Genomic DNA, 15,373 nt, shown 5'->3' on the forward strand with positions numbered 1-15,373 from the left:
CTCAGCCTTCGGAGGTGACGCGGCTTTCTCCCTTTCCCCGGAGTGCCCCCGTGGGACCGCTCCTGCATCCAGCACGCCGGGGGGCGGCCGAGCGTGGCTGTGTCCTCACGCTTGTTCACCATGGGCGCAAGACCACGGTGACATGAGGGGCTCCAGGCAGGGTCCTTTGCGCTCAGCGAAAGCCCTGCCTCTGGGCACTGGTGGGCCATCACGCCCCGTGGCAAACATGACGAAGGCCACGCCGGCCGGCAGGGGAATGAGCTTGCCCCAGGCCCCCGACCAAGCCTCAGCCCAGGTTCTCTTAGGACACCCCAAAAATACACAACTTCCAGTCTTCCATGCACGTCTTGCACACTGCTCAACGGCATAGTCTCCCTCGGGACTACACAATTACCCGTTTTTGCGATCACTTACCTTGAAAAGGGAAAAGCCCTGGGTAGGCGGGAGGACTGATGTATGTTGCTGAACTAGCCGTGGCCAGTAAGAGTGTAAAATCTAAAGCCTCCCAATGCCCTGCGTCTCTTTTTGCAAAACCAAAGGGGCGATAAAAGAAGCAGGAGAAGTGTTTTTATTCTTTATTCTAATTTTTTGTTGTTGAAAACACAAAGTGTAGCTTCTTTGATAGAAAACTCCCTCTTCCACTAGGGTATATGCCCTGCCCTGTGCAAAGCTGCAAATGAAATACAGATATTTACATGTACAGTTCTTCCAGTCAAAGATCAGAAATCAGACCATTAAAGGCACAATAATAGCACACAATTAAATCTTAAAATTTCTTCTTTAGTAATGCTATAATGAAATATATAAAAATACACGTGTGAAATAATTTGAATGAAAGATGATAGTACACCATTTTTTGCTTCTTCGTGTTGGAGCTTACCTGGAGTTTTGGCCTTTTCTCTGTACTCAGGAGCTATTCTGTGTGAGACTCAGCCTCCAAGGGCTCTCTGACTGTCTATACACAGGGGAGATCTGCAAAACACCATCAAAAGATAATCCTGAGAGCTTAAACTCGCAGCTTTACAGCATACTAAAAGCGTTGGTGTGAGTTTCAGCGCATTTTGCCCCTACTAACCTCTGAATATTGCGCTAGTGATCATGAGCTGTCCGTCTGCCCTGTGAGAAGGGAGGAGCTAGTAATCTGGCTCCTCCTTTTGCTGCTCCATAGGTGCCAGCCGTCTGTACATCCTTACCGGTGTTCTGCAGTGTGTGTGAGATACATCCAGAGTTGCTATTTCTGCTCTGTTCAAAGGTTGGATTTTTTAATCTTTTTTCATTTGTTTGTTTGTTTTAAAGCGATACCATCAAAGGGTTTCCCTCAAATCTCCTGCAAAGTCAATAAATTAAAAGCTCTTTAGCAATCAAGGTAGTTCCTGTTGCTTCTGATCAGTTACAGCATCTATAAAAAGGGTCTTGTCTGTGGAAAGGATAAATGGCTGTGCAGTCTACTAGGAAGGAATGAACTACCTCAGTATTTGCCCTGTGCAGCCATCAAGCACTTTAAGTGTAACATCGAGGGGAAGGCACTGTGAGATACCTGCCAGCAGGATGTCATCCCTGCCTGTGGGAGGGAACAAGGTAACAGGAGCTGCTGATGCAGAGAACTATCTTGTTTTCCCAGTCTAAGCAGGTCCACCTCCATCTCAGACCTATGGTGGGATAACAAAGGAGCTGCTGCCATTTCCTGCCTGTGAAATGCTTACAAAGATCCTCATCTGTAAAGTATGCAGGCTCTTGGCAACGATGACGATTTTGGCATACAGCTCATGGTATCAAGGAAAGTCAACCTTCCTTGAAAGGTCTTCAGTGGAGAACATCAGAGAAACTGGCCATACCTTAGCCTGTTGATGGTTTGTACCTTAACCTCATGCCAGTATGTCAGTGTGTTTCACTGATCCAGTATTTTGCTCCAGACTTCTTCAGCATCTGAACATTTGGGCATATAGGAAGTAGTAGCCAGGTCCCAGCTGTCTATCCTGCCTCTGCAGCTCCAGACACAGAGGAGGCAGTTTGCCTGGTCAGTAGTGCAAGATGCTCACCGATACCTTAACAGCAGGGTGCTGAAGAAGATAAATGTAAACATTTAACAAGTGCCTTATTCAGCCCATCTGATACTTTAAATGAGGCAGAGGCCCTAGAGAGAGAAAATAAAGAAAAAAGGAGTATGCGATGATGTAATTAAAGACTTCATCATAATGAATATGCACAGAAAGGTTGAATTAAGGTTGTACTGGCAGCCCAGCTTCTGATATTTCCTAACTTTTAAGCAACACAATGCAACCTTTACAACACTTCTTTCATGTTGTTTTGGCAGGAACTTTTTCTTGCCATTGGTTTGGAGAGAGCCTAGCACTTTGTGAGTTCTGTCATAAGGGAAATAAGTAATAGAAATGCAACTACTTTTATCTGTGCCACACACACATACACACCCTGCAACTATTGCAACATGCTCTTTTTCCCAGCTTTTTCAGAAGGAAGCTACTGCGTGTTCTTTAAGTAAGTGGGAAGATTCAAGACTTCAAAGAAGAAGAATTAGAATTATTTGATTTAAAAAAAAAAAATGTTCTGGTCTTAGAGGCTGAATTAGGATATATTTGTTTATGAAAATAAATACAGTACATGTACAGCATGTTTTGAGGGTTTTTTTCCTGTTTGGGAAATTTTTCCTGACAGAACAAAGAAATGCATGAAAGTCTGAAAGTGTTACAGGCTCTTTCTGTAGTGTCTTGTTAAAGCCTTTCAGTGTAGAAAAGTGTTAGATCTGTTCTCATCCTATTTCACTGTCAGTTCTAGCTATGGTTTTGCACTGTTTGGCATTGACCTAAAAGGACTAACAGTTGAGAAACAATTGGTATTTGTTTCCAAAAAGCTGTATATGTGCCTTAGATTGGCATAAGCTTTCTCTCACCAGTTAGATGAAGAGTACTGTTTGCAATACATAAAATACAACAACAATCCATTCTATGTATAGAGTTTAGTGTAGGCTAATGTTATTAAGATGCCACATTATTTTTGTCATTTAGCAGGCATTTGAAACTGCAAGAGGTTGCTTCTTTATTTTTTGTTTCTGCAGATGATAGCTAAGCCTGGGATGCATAAAACATTTATTAATGTTTAGCTCCCTTCAATCTTTGCTCTGAATATGTAGTTACAGCTGTAGCAACATGAAGTTGCTATTCCAGGAGGCAGATGTAACCCAGAGAGTCCATAGCCATCCCTTAAGATGAAGATAGAAGCAGTTAGCCCCCATCCCTGTAAGATGAGGGCCCTTAGGTTCCTCTCAAGGGATATCCCTGAAGCTTTGAGACTAGGTTGCTATTATATTGTGTTGCCACAAGAAATGTTTGCACCCAAGCTCAGGTTCAGACCCAGGTTTAGAACTGTCTTATGGATCTAGCCCACATGTAAAGTGGCAGTCTGCAGTAGAAGCAGGGATAAGAGCTTTTATTGTAAGCTCTGATTGTAAGCCTTTCTCTCAACCCACCATTACGACATTTGAAAGTAACCGCAGTGTTGTAGCAATGACTGTTTTATCCTGAAAAATTGTGGGGGTGAAGAAGTCAGTCACGTATTCTTCCAAAATGGAGAAGTAATGCTTCTGAAAGCATAAGATAGACTGGTATGAGTCAGAGAAAGGGCAAAAGTCTGATTTGTGACCACAGTGGGAACCCCCGTCTCCCTCACCATGCTCACTCGTACACAAACACACACACGCACGCATGCACACACTCTGTAGTTATAGATTGGTCTATCAGGCAATGAATTCCTTAAACCATTTATCACACAAGTAGAGTCCTATGTAAGCAAGATGAACAAATCCCAGAGTCCCATTCTGTGGTCCAGCAATAGTTGAGCAAACATCTTTGCCACTGCAGGAAGCTTGAGGGGGGATGGAAAGACTCAGAGAGACAAGGGGGAAGCTATCAGCAAAAGTAATTTCAGTAAAACCAACTCATGACATCCTAAAATGACAAAATTCTGCTGCACTTATTCCATAGAGAAAAAGGCTTGCCCTGTGAGAGATAAGTTTGATTTCAAATGGAGCACTTACAGAGAAGATACTCCCTATGGCATGAGCCTCAGGTGGTAAAAACCAGAATCTGGCCAGGACAGATTGAACAGAAGGCTTTTCCTATGCTATTGCTTTGATTTCAGCAAACAGCATGTGACAGCATGCACATGTAGCAGATAAAAAGGAAACTCAGAAAACAGTATTCTGTTTTTGTTATAAAGATGATGGGGTTTTTTTCAAGTGGAATAGTAGCAGGTGTGGCAGCACATGGGGTGCTTGTTTTTAACAAAACAATCATAGTTCAGATCCAGTAACAACAAAAATTTAAGAAGACAATAGAAGAAGATTATTTGAAAGCTTGTCAATAGAGAGCTCCTGACAACACAGAGTTATACATAACCATTACTGCACAGCCAATTTTTTCATTTGTATGCACTTATGAATAAAACAGGAGAGGCTAGTATAGATGAGATAAACAATCAGACATTGCAATCCTGCATGGGAAAGTTATTAGCAATAATATTAAAGTGAAAGGAGCTTTAAAGTGGAAAGAATGATTTAACCATTTGTTGTCGTGGTCTGCAATCAAATGTTGTAATCTTGAATTCCAGATTTTTACCTCTCTGGTAGTTTTTCATAGTGCAGCTGGGATGGGAAGGGTGATAAAGAGGTTTAGAGTTCTCTGTTTCCCAGCGTTTTTCCTTTCTGGCCTATGGTATAGATTTAGGAAGGCCTGAAATCATTTCAGAACTCCCTTTTCCATTCTGGCTGTATATGGGCTTTTGCCGTGACTGGTCTTTTTCACCTTGGTTGAACAAACAAGAGGAATTAGAGATGTGTGCACGTCTACAGGGGTATGATATAATAGGCATCACAGAAACATGGTGGGATGGCTCCTGTGGCTGGAGTGTTGGAATGGAAGGTTACAGGCTCTTTAGAAAAGACAGGCCTGACAGGCGGGAAGGGGGAGTTGCTCATTATGTTAGTGATAGGCTGGAGAGTATGGAACTCTGTCTGGGGACAGGTGCGCAGTCCACAGAGAGTTTGTGGGTCAGGGTTAAAGGGAATATAGCTATGGGAGACATTACTGTGGGGATCTGTTACAGACCGCCTGATCAAGGAGAACCTGTGGATGAAGCACTCCAAAGACAGACAGGAAAAGCCTCATGCTTACAGGCCCTTGTTCTTATGGGTGACTTCAACTACCCTGACATCTGTTGGAAGGACGGTACGGCCCGGCACAAGCAGTCCAGGAGGTTCCTCGATTGTGTAGAAGACAACTTCCTTCTGCAAGTTATAGAGGAGCCGACAAGGAGAGGTGCCATGCTTGACCTCGTGCTCACCAACAGGGAAGGGCTCGTTGGAAATGTGATGCTCCAGGGCAGCCTTGGATGCAGCGATCATGAGATGGTCGAATTCGAGATCCTCAGGACAGTGAGAAGAGCGTGCAGCAAGCTCACTGCCCTGGACTTCAAAAGAGCAGACTTTGGCCTCTTCAGGAACCTGCTTAGGAAGGTTCCATGGGATACAGCCCTAGAGGGCAGAGGGGCCCAAGACTGTTGGTTGATATTCAAGGATCACCTGCTGCAAGCTCAGGAGTGTTGCATCCCAACCAGAAGGAAGTGCAGCAGGAGGGCCAGGAGACCTCCTTGGATGGATAAGGAGCACCTGAGGAAAATTCAAATGAAAAAAGAGGCTTAAAGTAAATGGAAGCAAGGACAGGTGGCCTGGGAAGAGTACAGGGATGTTGTCCGGGGAGCTAGGGACCAGGTTAGGAAAGCTAAGGCTCAGTTAGAATTAAACTTAGCTAGAGGTATTAAAGATAACAGGAAGGGTTTCTACAAGTACATAGCAAATAAAAAACAGACTAGGGAGAATGTAGGCCCCCTCAGGAAGCTCTCAGGAGAACTGGATACACAGAATTTGGAGAAGGCTGAGGTTCTGAATGACTTCTTTGCCTCAGTTTTCACTGGCAAAGGCTCTGACCAAACCACCCAAGTCTTGGAAGGCAGACGCAGGGACTGTGAGAATGAACACCTTGGGCCCACTGTAGGAGAGGAACTGGTTCGAGACCATCTCAAAAATCTGAACGTGCACAAGTCCATGGGTCCTGATGAGATCCATCCGGGGGTCCTGAAGGAGCTGGCGAATGAAGTTGCAAAGCCGCTAGACATCATATTTGAGAGATCATGGCAGTCAGGTGAAGTTCCCGATGACTGAAAAAAGGGAAATATAACCCCCATTTTCAAGAAAGGGAAAATGGATGACCCGGGGAATTACAGACCAGTCAGGCTCACCTCTGTGCCTGGCAAAATCTTGGAGCAGATTCTCCTGGAAAGCATGCTAAGGCACATGAAAATCAACAAGGTGCTTGGTGACAGCCAGCATGGCTTCACTAAGAAATCCTGCCTGACCAATTTGGTGGCCTTCTATGATAGGGCTACAGAACTGATGGACAGGGGCAGAGCAGTTGATGTCATCTACCTGGACTTGTGTAAAGCGTTCGACACTGTCCCACACGACATCCTTGTCTCTAAATTGGAGAGCAATCAATTTGATGGATGGACCACTTGGTGGATAAAGAACTTGCTGGATGGCCACACACAAAGAGTTGTGGTCAATGGCTTAATGTCCGGCTGGAGACCAGTAACAAGTGGTGTCCCTCAGGGATCGGTGTTGGGACCGGACTCGTTCAACATCTTCGTCGCTGACATGGACAGTGGGATTGAGTGTGCCCTCAGCAAGTTTGCCGATGACACCAAGCTGTGTGGTTCGGTTGATACGCTGGAGGGAAGGAATGCCATCCAGAGGGACCTTGACACACTTGTGAGGTGGGCTGATGCCAACCTCATGCAGTTTAACCATGCCAAGTGCAAGGTCCTACACCTAGGTGGAGCAATTCCAGGCACAGCTACAGGTTGGGCAGAGAAGAGATTCAGAGCAGCCCTGCGGAGAAGGACTTGGGGGTGCTGGTTGATGAGAAAATGAATATGAGCTGGCTTCAGTGTGCGCTTGCAGCCCAGAAAGCCAACCGTATCCTGGGCTGCATTAAAAGGAGCGTGACCAGCAGGTCAAAGGAGGTGATCCTGCCACTCTCCTCTGCTCTTGTGAGACCTCACCTGGAGTATTGTGTGCAGGTCTGGTGTCCTCAACACAAAAAGGACATGGAACTGTTGGAACAAGTCCAGAGAAGGGCCACGAGGATGATCAGGGGACTGGAGCACCTCCCGTATGAAGACAGGCTGAGGAAGTTGGGGCTGTTCAGCCTGGAGAAGGCTGCGTGGAGACCTCATAGCAGCCTTCCAGTATCTGAAGGGGGCCTATAGGGATGCTGGAGAGGGACTCTTCACTAGGGACTGTAGTGATAGGACAAGGGCTAACAGGTTAAAACTTAAACAGGGGAAGTTTAGAGTGGATATCAGAAGGAAATTCTTTCCTGTTAGGGTGGTGAGGCACTGAAATAGGTTGCCCAGGGAGGTTGTGAATGCTCCATCCCTGGCAGTGTTCAAGGCCAGGTTGGACGAGGCCTTGGGTGATATGATTTAGCATAAGGTGTCCCTGCCCACGGCAGGGGGGTTGGAACTAGATGATCTTAAGGTCCTTTCCAACCCTAACTATTCTTTGATTCTATGACTCCATGACTGCCAGAACAGCCTGTGTCAGTCATCATGGCTGTTGGTGCCCCTGTGTTCAAGCAGAGGAAGAACCAACAGAGGTAATCTGCTGGAAGAAGAATATCCTGACATCCCTTAGGCATTTCAGGGATTCTTCGTGATGCTGAAGCAGCTTAAAGAATCTGGGGCAGGAAGGCCTGACATTCCCATGTTTAATTCCACATTAAGTGGTGTTCTCAAAGGGGTGATTTCTAGATTTGAAGGCAATAGTTCCCTCCGCAGGGGTCACAGCAATAACAAGTAGTGTTCTCAGCTCAACCACAAGTTGGTTTCTTCTGGTGTTTATGCTAGTAGTTGAGGAGGCATGAAATCAGCAGCAGGGAAACAGGATTACATCTAGAACAAGCTTATTGGCTACTGTGTTAAGGACAGCAAAAATCAGTATGGGTTTATGATGTGGCCTTCTGCATAATGTTTGTTCACAGAATAAGCATCTAAACATCTGATCCATCTAAATACACATCTAAATACATATTTTTATGAAGATAATGTCCAGTACAGAGCTTCATATAGTGAAGAGTCCATCAGCCTGACTATATTAGCCAAAACACAGGAATTTTAATAATACTTTCATAACAGTATTTCCATATGTTAGAATCAGAACTATGTCTGCAGATTTTGGGTGCAAATTTCATCAAAATAATTAAAGCTTTTAAGAAACCACTATGTTGGTCCTGCAAGGGTTATTTTTTCGTATTTGCAGGTTATGTACTTTGATGAGCAACCTGGTCTAATGGAAGATGTCCCTGCTCATGGCAGAGGGGCTGGAACTAGATGATCTTAAGGTCCTTTCCAACCTAAAACATTCTATGATTCTATGATGTAGTTAAAAAAAACCTAGAAAGGTTTTTAAAGAAAAAAATTAAAATATCTGAGAAAAAAAAAACAAAAACAACAAACCGTTTAATTTCCAGTTATGTCATAAAATTCTCTTAAGCAGTTTTATTTACTTTTGTGATTTGGAAACCAGGTACACTTTCAAATGGATAGAGTCTTTGAACCTGGTATTAAAAACTAGCTACACACCTTCAGCAAATCTCTCTGTCTTAAAAATACCTCAAAATAGCAAAACATGGAGACGTGGTGATGGTAACACTGGGGATTTTAGGCTAGACCTGCACAGACTTCAAAAGAGCTTGCCCACTTTTCACTTAAGACAGAAGAATCAGTAAAATAGTGACTGTAGTATGTAGGTAGACAAGCACCTGCAACACAAATTCATAACATCCCTTTGCCAAAGCTGGACATGATGGCTTTGGATGTAAATCAGGTGCTCCTATTAATGCTTCATGCAGTGCCAGCTCTGACTTTGGAGGACAAATGATTTTAGATTAGCTGTTTTCTATTCTTTCGTTGTGGTTTGTCACGTCTAAATCCTGCATAGCAACGTAATGAATACACTCTTGTAAAAACAGGCACATACCATTTTATTTTTCATTTTTCCTAGCCAACACTTACCACAACTTACTCTCCCATTGTCATTTGTAGTCATGGCACTGTTCCTATTACAGCTTTTTCTTCTCCTTCCAATGGTATTAACTTGAGCATTTTAATCAGAGACAAAAATCTAGCCTGAAAATTCTCAGGACAAAATTAATATAATTAGCTCTCTAGAACAGATTTGGCAGGCTGAGGGAACATCATACTGAGAGCCTGTATATTACCTTCTTTTGAGTACTGATAGATTTTCTGGATATAATCAGGTAGGGGAAAAAAATCACAGATACACAGTTCTTAATTGTGTAGCTGTATATATATTGCTGTTTAACTACATTTATGTGTGAACACTTCAAACATGCTGTGTGAAAATATAGGCATTCATCCCTTTAACGGGATTGTATTGCATGTTGCATGCCTAAAATTAATCTGCTTGGCCAGTCCCTGTGCAGCTTGAACTCTTTCCCCAGAAGCAATGAACACTCACTAACTTCCTTTCCTAAATTCACTCACATAAGTAATCTCCCTGACTTTGATGAGATTATCCGTATAATTGCAAATCAACAGGATCATGATTTTAGGGCATATATCCCAAGACTTTACATCTCAGAGTTCCCACCGCATGCTTTTTCTCCTTTCTGAGAGATGTGCCATAAACTGAGGAACCAGCTTTTAAATTAAAAAAAAAGGAAAAAAAGTTTTAATGGTACTGTTTTTGCAGAACACGAGCTATCTGAGTGCTAATACAAATATGAGCATGCTTGATAGCACTAGAAATGGGGGGAGAGGGGCCTACATACAAGCAGAGGTAGTAGACTACTTTTATCTCACCGAAAAAGAAATAATTTCTTTTCCTCCATTGTTTTTAAAGAACATCAGAAAAGACTAAAGTCTTGACAGCAGAAACATGCCCCTCTATAAAATTAGGCCATTAGTTCTGATTAACCAGATGTCTCAAACAAGCCTGTGATGAAAAACAAGAAAAGCACAGCTTTTTAATTATAATAATAAAAAAAGCAATGCATAGCATTTATGAATCCAAAAAAGCACAGCCTTGTGATCTAAGTCTGTTCGTCTTCTGCTTCCAACACCACCTTCAAACAGTGACCATTTTCCCCTCTGATGCATTTCCAGACACAGAGGAACAAAAAGCTGCTTGATACCTCTCTTACAATAGAAAGGAGATGTGCCTGGCTGTGTGGGAGGAGCCGCTCGATTCTTCCATGCAGTGCTGGGTAGACATGCTTTGAGCGGCATTAAGTGTTCCTGGGAGCAGGGTACAGAGTGTTCCAGCAGGCAAAGATAGAAAGCCATTTTCTTCACAACTACGCAATGCATTAATACAAGATCCCGAGCTTGCAGAGAACGAACCTACTGCTGCAGAACTTTTTCTTTCATTTTCTGCATCTCTGTTAACTTTTAAATTATTTAAGAGGACACTCTGATTTTCTTCAAACATGATTTATTTTTTTTTAAATTCACTGCTTGAGGAAAGCCTGCTTATAAAAAGATGCATAAGAGGTATAGCAGTCGCATAAAGCATCCCTTAAAGATCTTCATGAGATGTCTTTGTGGCAACATTTTCTTCACCTTGGGGTATTGCGACCCACAACTTGGGTAGCAGTCAGTGGAGAGGGAGAAAGTATAAATTCACATGAGATATCAAGGGAGAAGAGAGAGCTAAAGCCATGCACGCCTAGCCTATGGAACAGGATCATGCCCCTCCAGCTGTGTCAGACCTACTCGGATACCACGTCATTGCAGCCAGCTCAGTCCCTGAAACTGCGCTACTTCATACCAAGAAACCAACATGTGCAAGGCTGAGGCAGGGAATGTCTACAGTGCATTCCGTTCCTCCGTGTAGACATGCCTTCATTGTTTCCACTCAGTTTTGTTACCCTGGAGCTGTAGGGTATTTCCTGCAGAGTCATCTCTTCCCACTGGCTCAGAGCTTCAGTTTCATCTATCTACCAGGCAGTGTGGTTTCAGTAGAGCCATGCCAGAGTTGGTGCTGCCAGCACCCAAACACTTGTTTCACATAAATAAAAAAAAAAAGCAAACCCTAATAACAACAAAAAACTCTTAATTCCTCCCACTCTTCCCTTACACACACACCCCCAGAAAATTCCAGATCTGTTCAAAGCTCCCTTCAAGTGTTGGGTGCATGCCCCCTGGATTTTCTATATTGATACCAGAGTATAAACACATTACTAAGGATGTCCAGGAGTTACCATAAGAGAGCTCCTTCAGTTGCTACAGTCCTAGAGGAAATGATCTGGCCATCAGTTATGCAATTTCCTACTTTATATCAATGGCAAATTCAGTAGTTTATGTAAAGATGGCTTAGTAATAGCTGATATTTCCTGAGCACTAGTCATCTTTTTCATTTTTAAAGTAGTGGAATGTACAGTAAGAAATAGTGATTGAAACCTGGATTTCTCATGTATATATCTTAAATTGCTAGTCTACTGCAGTGATTTCAACAAAAACAGACGATCTTAGAATGATGAACCAAACCTTACTTCTCTGCTTTGTTTATTTAACCTAAATATTTCAGCCAACGGCTAAAACTACGACAAGATGACCTTCAGTTGCTTGAGATTTGAGGAGTAATTACAACCCTCAGAAGAGCACAACAGCTATGAGGGCTCAAAACCTTGAGGAGCTTTGAGGATGTGAAGAATCCCATTTCTCAGGGTGCAGATGCAAAGTTTGCCTTTTGCCATTTTATGGTGCATTTGATAACAGTGGATCTCATTTCATTTTTAATCTGATAATCTCAAATCACTTTGACCCTGTGTTTGTAAGTGCCAGAAGAATTCTTTACCTTCCCCACTCCAGTTATAAAGCAGTTATATTGACCACAGAAATGCTTATGTCATCAGCAGAGGGTTTAGAGCAAAGGCAATAGCAGTTTTACTATTCCTGATAAGGGTAAACACTCTCCTTTGTGAACACAGAGAAATAAAGGATTACCTGCAGTAAATAAAGGTATGGATGGTCACATAAAAATGCAATAGTGTTGCTCATTAACTCCAAAGACTGGAGACCAAGCAGATGTTTAATGGAGGGTAGAGGAGACTTTTACATGTACTCATTTCTGAAGCAAATGAAACAAAGGCAGTGGAATATTTTTTATATGTGTATAACTGCCGTGACTCCTCTCCAAGTACTTTTATAGTTATCATTACTAAATTCTTCATTGATTATATATCAGTCACACTAACTCCTTGAAAAGAAGGTGACCAGACTACTTATCCACACATTCCTCTTCTGGAAGCATAAGGTGAACACGGTTGTGCAGTGATGTCACCTGCTTCCCAGTGCATACACTTCCCAAATTCAGCAGGCTTTCTTCTGATGTCAGAATAATTTTGCCATGGACTTCTGTGGAAAGAGGGCAAGGTTTTTACCACATTTTTCACTGTGCTGAATGATTTAGAACCCTTTCCTTTAAAATTTACCAAGGCAATTTTCCTTCACCTGGCTTTTGACCTGTTGACTGACATTCACACTTGTTTTCCTCAGTTTTAACTGTCAAAGCCTTAAAAAGTTGGGAAATAGCCGAGTTCTTTTTCACCAATAGCAGAGTATGAGACCAGGCATTGTGAAGAGATAGATAGAGTCCAAAGGATGCTTGTTAGGAACTATAGACCTTAAGAACTTGGAAGCCCTTTAGCATCTAGCTCTGAGTCCTAGGACTGCAGAACTTGGTTACCCCATGCACATGGCAAATAAGTTTAAAAGGTATCAATTAAAAATGCTGCAATACTGAAGGGCCACTTCAAAGGGAGTTAGGCATATATAATATTGTAACAGGTATACACTATTTCTAGGATGGTTGAATGAACTGTTTCTCTCATGCAGATGAAGCAACACAAGCAGCAATGAATGTCACCCATTTGCTAATTTGAATTATTTGAATCCGTCTGCAACTACTAAAAGAACTGAAACCCATTTGTCATGTTTTAAACTCAGTCAGCCATGCAGTCTCTCTCTCACTCCCCCACTTCCTCCCCCCTGCTCCCAGAGGGATGGGGAGGAGAATCGAAAGAATGTGACTCCCATGGGTTGAGATAAGAGCAGTCCAGTAACTATAACACAAACCACTGCTGCTGCCATCAATAATAATAATAATAAGGGAAATAACAAGGGAAGAGAATACACCACCTCAGCACCCGCCAACCGATACCCAGCCTGACCGAGCAGTGATCTAGCGCTTCTGGGTAACTGCCCCAGTTCTACATCCTGAACATGATGTCTGTGGTATGGAATACCTCTTTGGCTAGTTTGGGTCAGGTGTCCTGTCTCTGCTTCTTCCCGGCTTCCCCTCCTCCCTGGCAGAGCATGAGGCTCAGAAAGTCCTTGGTCAGAGTAAACATTACTGAGCAGCAACTAAAAACATTGGGGTTATCAGCGCTGTTCCCAGGCTGAAAGTCAAAAGCACAGCACTGCACCAGCTACTAGGGAGAAAAATGACTGCTACTGCTGAAACCAGGACACCATTTTCTAAAAAAATATGAATTACTGCACAGATAAAACACAGTTCAATGGACACTTTCCTCAACAAGTCATTCACAATTTAAGTGAAAACAGCAAATTAAATTCTAAAGAAGTTTGAAAATGTTTTCAGTTAACAGACTTTGAAGTTTTACTATTAAATTGGGACTACACTATTCACACAAATAAAGTCCTAACCCAAAAGAGGAATAAATCCATTTTGACTTTCAGTTTCATATGCACAGGTAGTACTTTGAAGAGAATTGAGTATATCCCCTGAAAAAAAATTTAAAGTTTAAGCACTCTTCAACTTGCCAGGACAGAAAACAAAGACATAACTGTATAACTGCAAGTAGTGGGGCAATTCAGGTTTATTTAGGTATGTAATTTGTGCATCTCAGAGCTTGTAAAAGGCGAGTAATTATTTTCACCTCCACCTTGGAAAGCCTTTTATGAAAAGAAAAAACCCCACAAAAAACAACAAAACCAAAACAGTCATCCCTTTTCTCTTCTTGTACTGGGTCTCCCATACCCCCTCTGCATGTCCCTGGCTGTAGCTGGTTTCCCACAAAGATGAAAGGACATTGGGGTCTCTACCCCACTGACTCTGGGAGATCTGCAGAGGGCTTGGTTAACACAAGCTGCATCCACAGGCATGCCTAGAAAGAGCAGCCAGGGCAGAAGAGTCTTTTTGTTCTATATGATTCCCGTTTAACTCCTGATTGATTACCACTTCTTTTGCCTGTTCTGCATCTCTTCACCCTGAATTACCACCTGCAGCCATGCCCACAAGGCCACACAGTAGCTGTGTCTGTGTGCTGTGGCACAATAGAAGCAAATTTAGAGAGTGAAACTTTTGGTGCTGAGGACCCAAAACTCAATATACATCTTCTGGAACCTGGTTCTGAGGGCTGTATGTGACCACCCTATCCCAGTCCCATGGGCTCTATGTGCATTAGTGGATGGAGCCTATTAGGTACATGGTCCTTCACAAGATGACATACATCAGGCTACTTAAATGCTGTCAGCATGGAGGAAAGCATTGCTGCAGTGGTAGCTGATAACACATCTAAATATACCAGTGACTGGGGCTACGCTGCATAGATGAAAGTCACAGCTCTGTATCTCCCATCTGAGGCACAACCGTTGGCCTCATGACAGCACAAACAAGAACTCTGACCTGTTTTTCCAGACTGTTCTTTTTTGAGCACACTTTAAATATAGGGGGTCATTGTAGTAGTGGATCACCACAAATGCAGTCCCTTCTCCTAGAATGCCTTCCTTAAACTCTAGAAATTGTACTAGGGTGGAGCAGGCTACATGATTAGGAGGACATCTCCTTAATGTTTTAGATGTGTGTGAGTTTGCCACCTTGTATTTAAAAAAACAAAACCAAAACCAAACAAAACCCGAGAACAAAACAAAACAAATCAAAACCACCAAACTCTGTGTACAACAAAAGCTTTAAGCAAAAGCAAAAGCTCAAAATCAAGCATTTCTTTCAAGCATTTCTTTTTGTCACCACTATGGCAACAGTGAATGAGATACCCTGTCTTGTTATAATGCCACCTCTTCTTCTTTAGGGGTCTCTCTTATCTGTCTTACACCTTTCAGGGGACAGAAATGGATACTGTGATCCTGAGCAAGCCATTCTAATTGCATGTCTGTCCAGAGGCTGAATTTAAGGCGTTGCTGCCTACCTTGGCACACAGGCGTCCCTTTGCTTTGCCTCAGAAATCCCCAATATAAT

The sequence above is a fragment of the Pezoporus wallicus genome, unplaced genomic scaffold, assembly GCF_028554395.1.
Source record: "Pezoporus wallicus isolate ANWC-B61680 ecotype Strahan unplaced genomic scaffold, APGP_CSIRO_Pwel_v1 scaffold_3294, whole genome shotgun sequence".
NCBI classification, from domain to species: Eukaryota; Metazoa; Chordata; class Aves; order Psittaciformes; family Psittacidae; genus Pezoporus; species Pezoporus wallicus.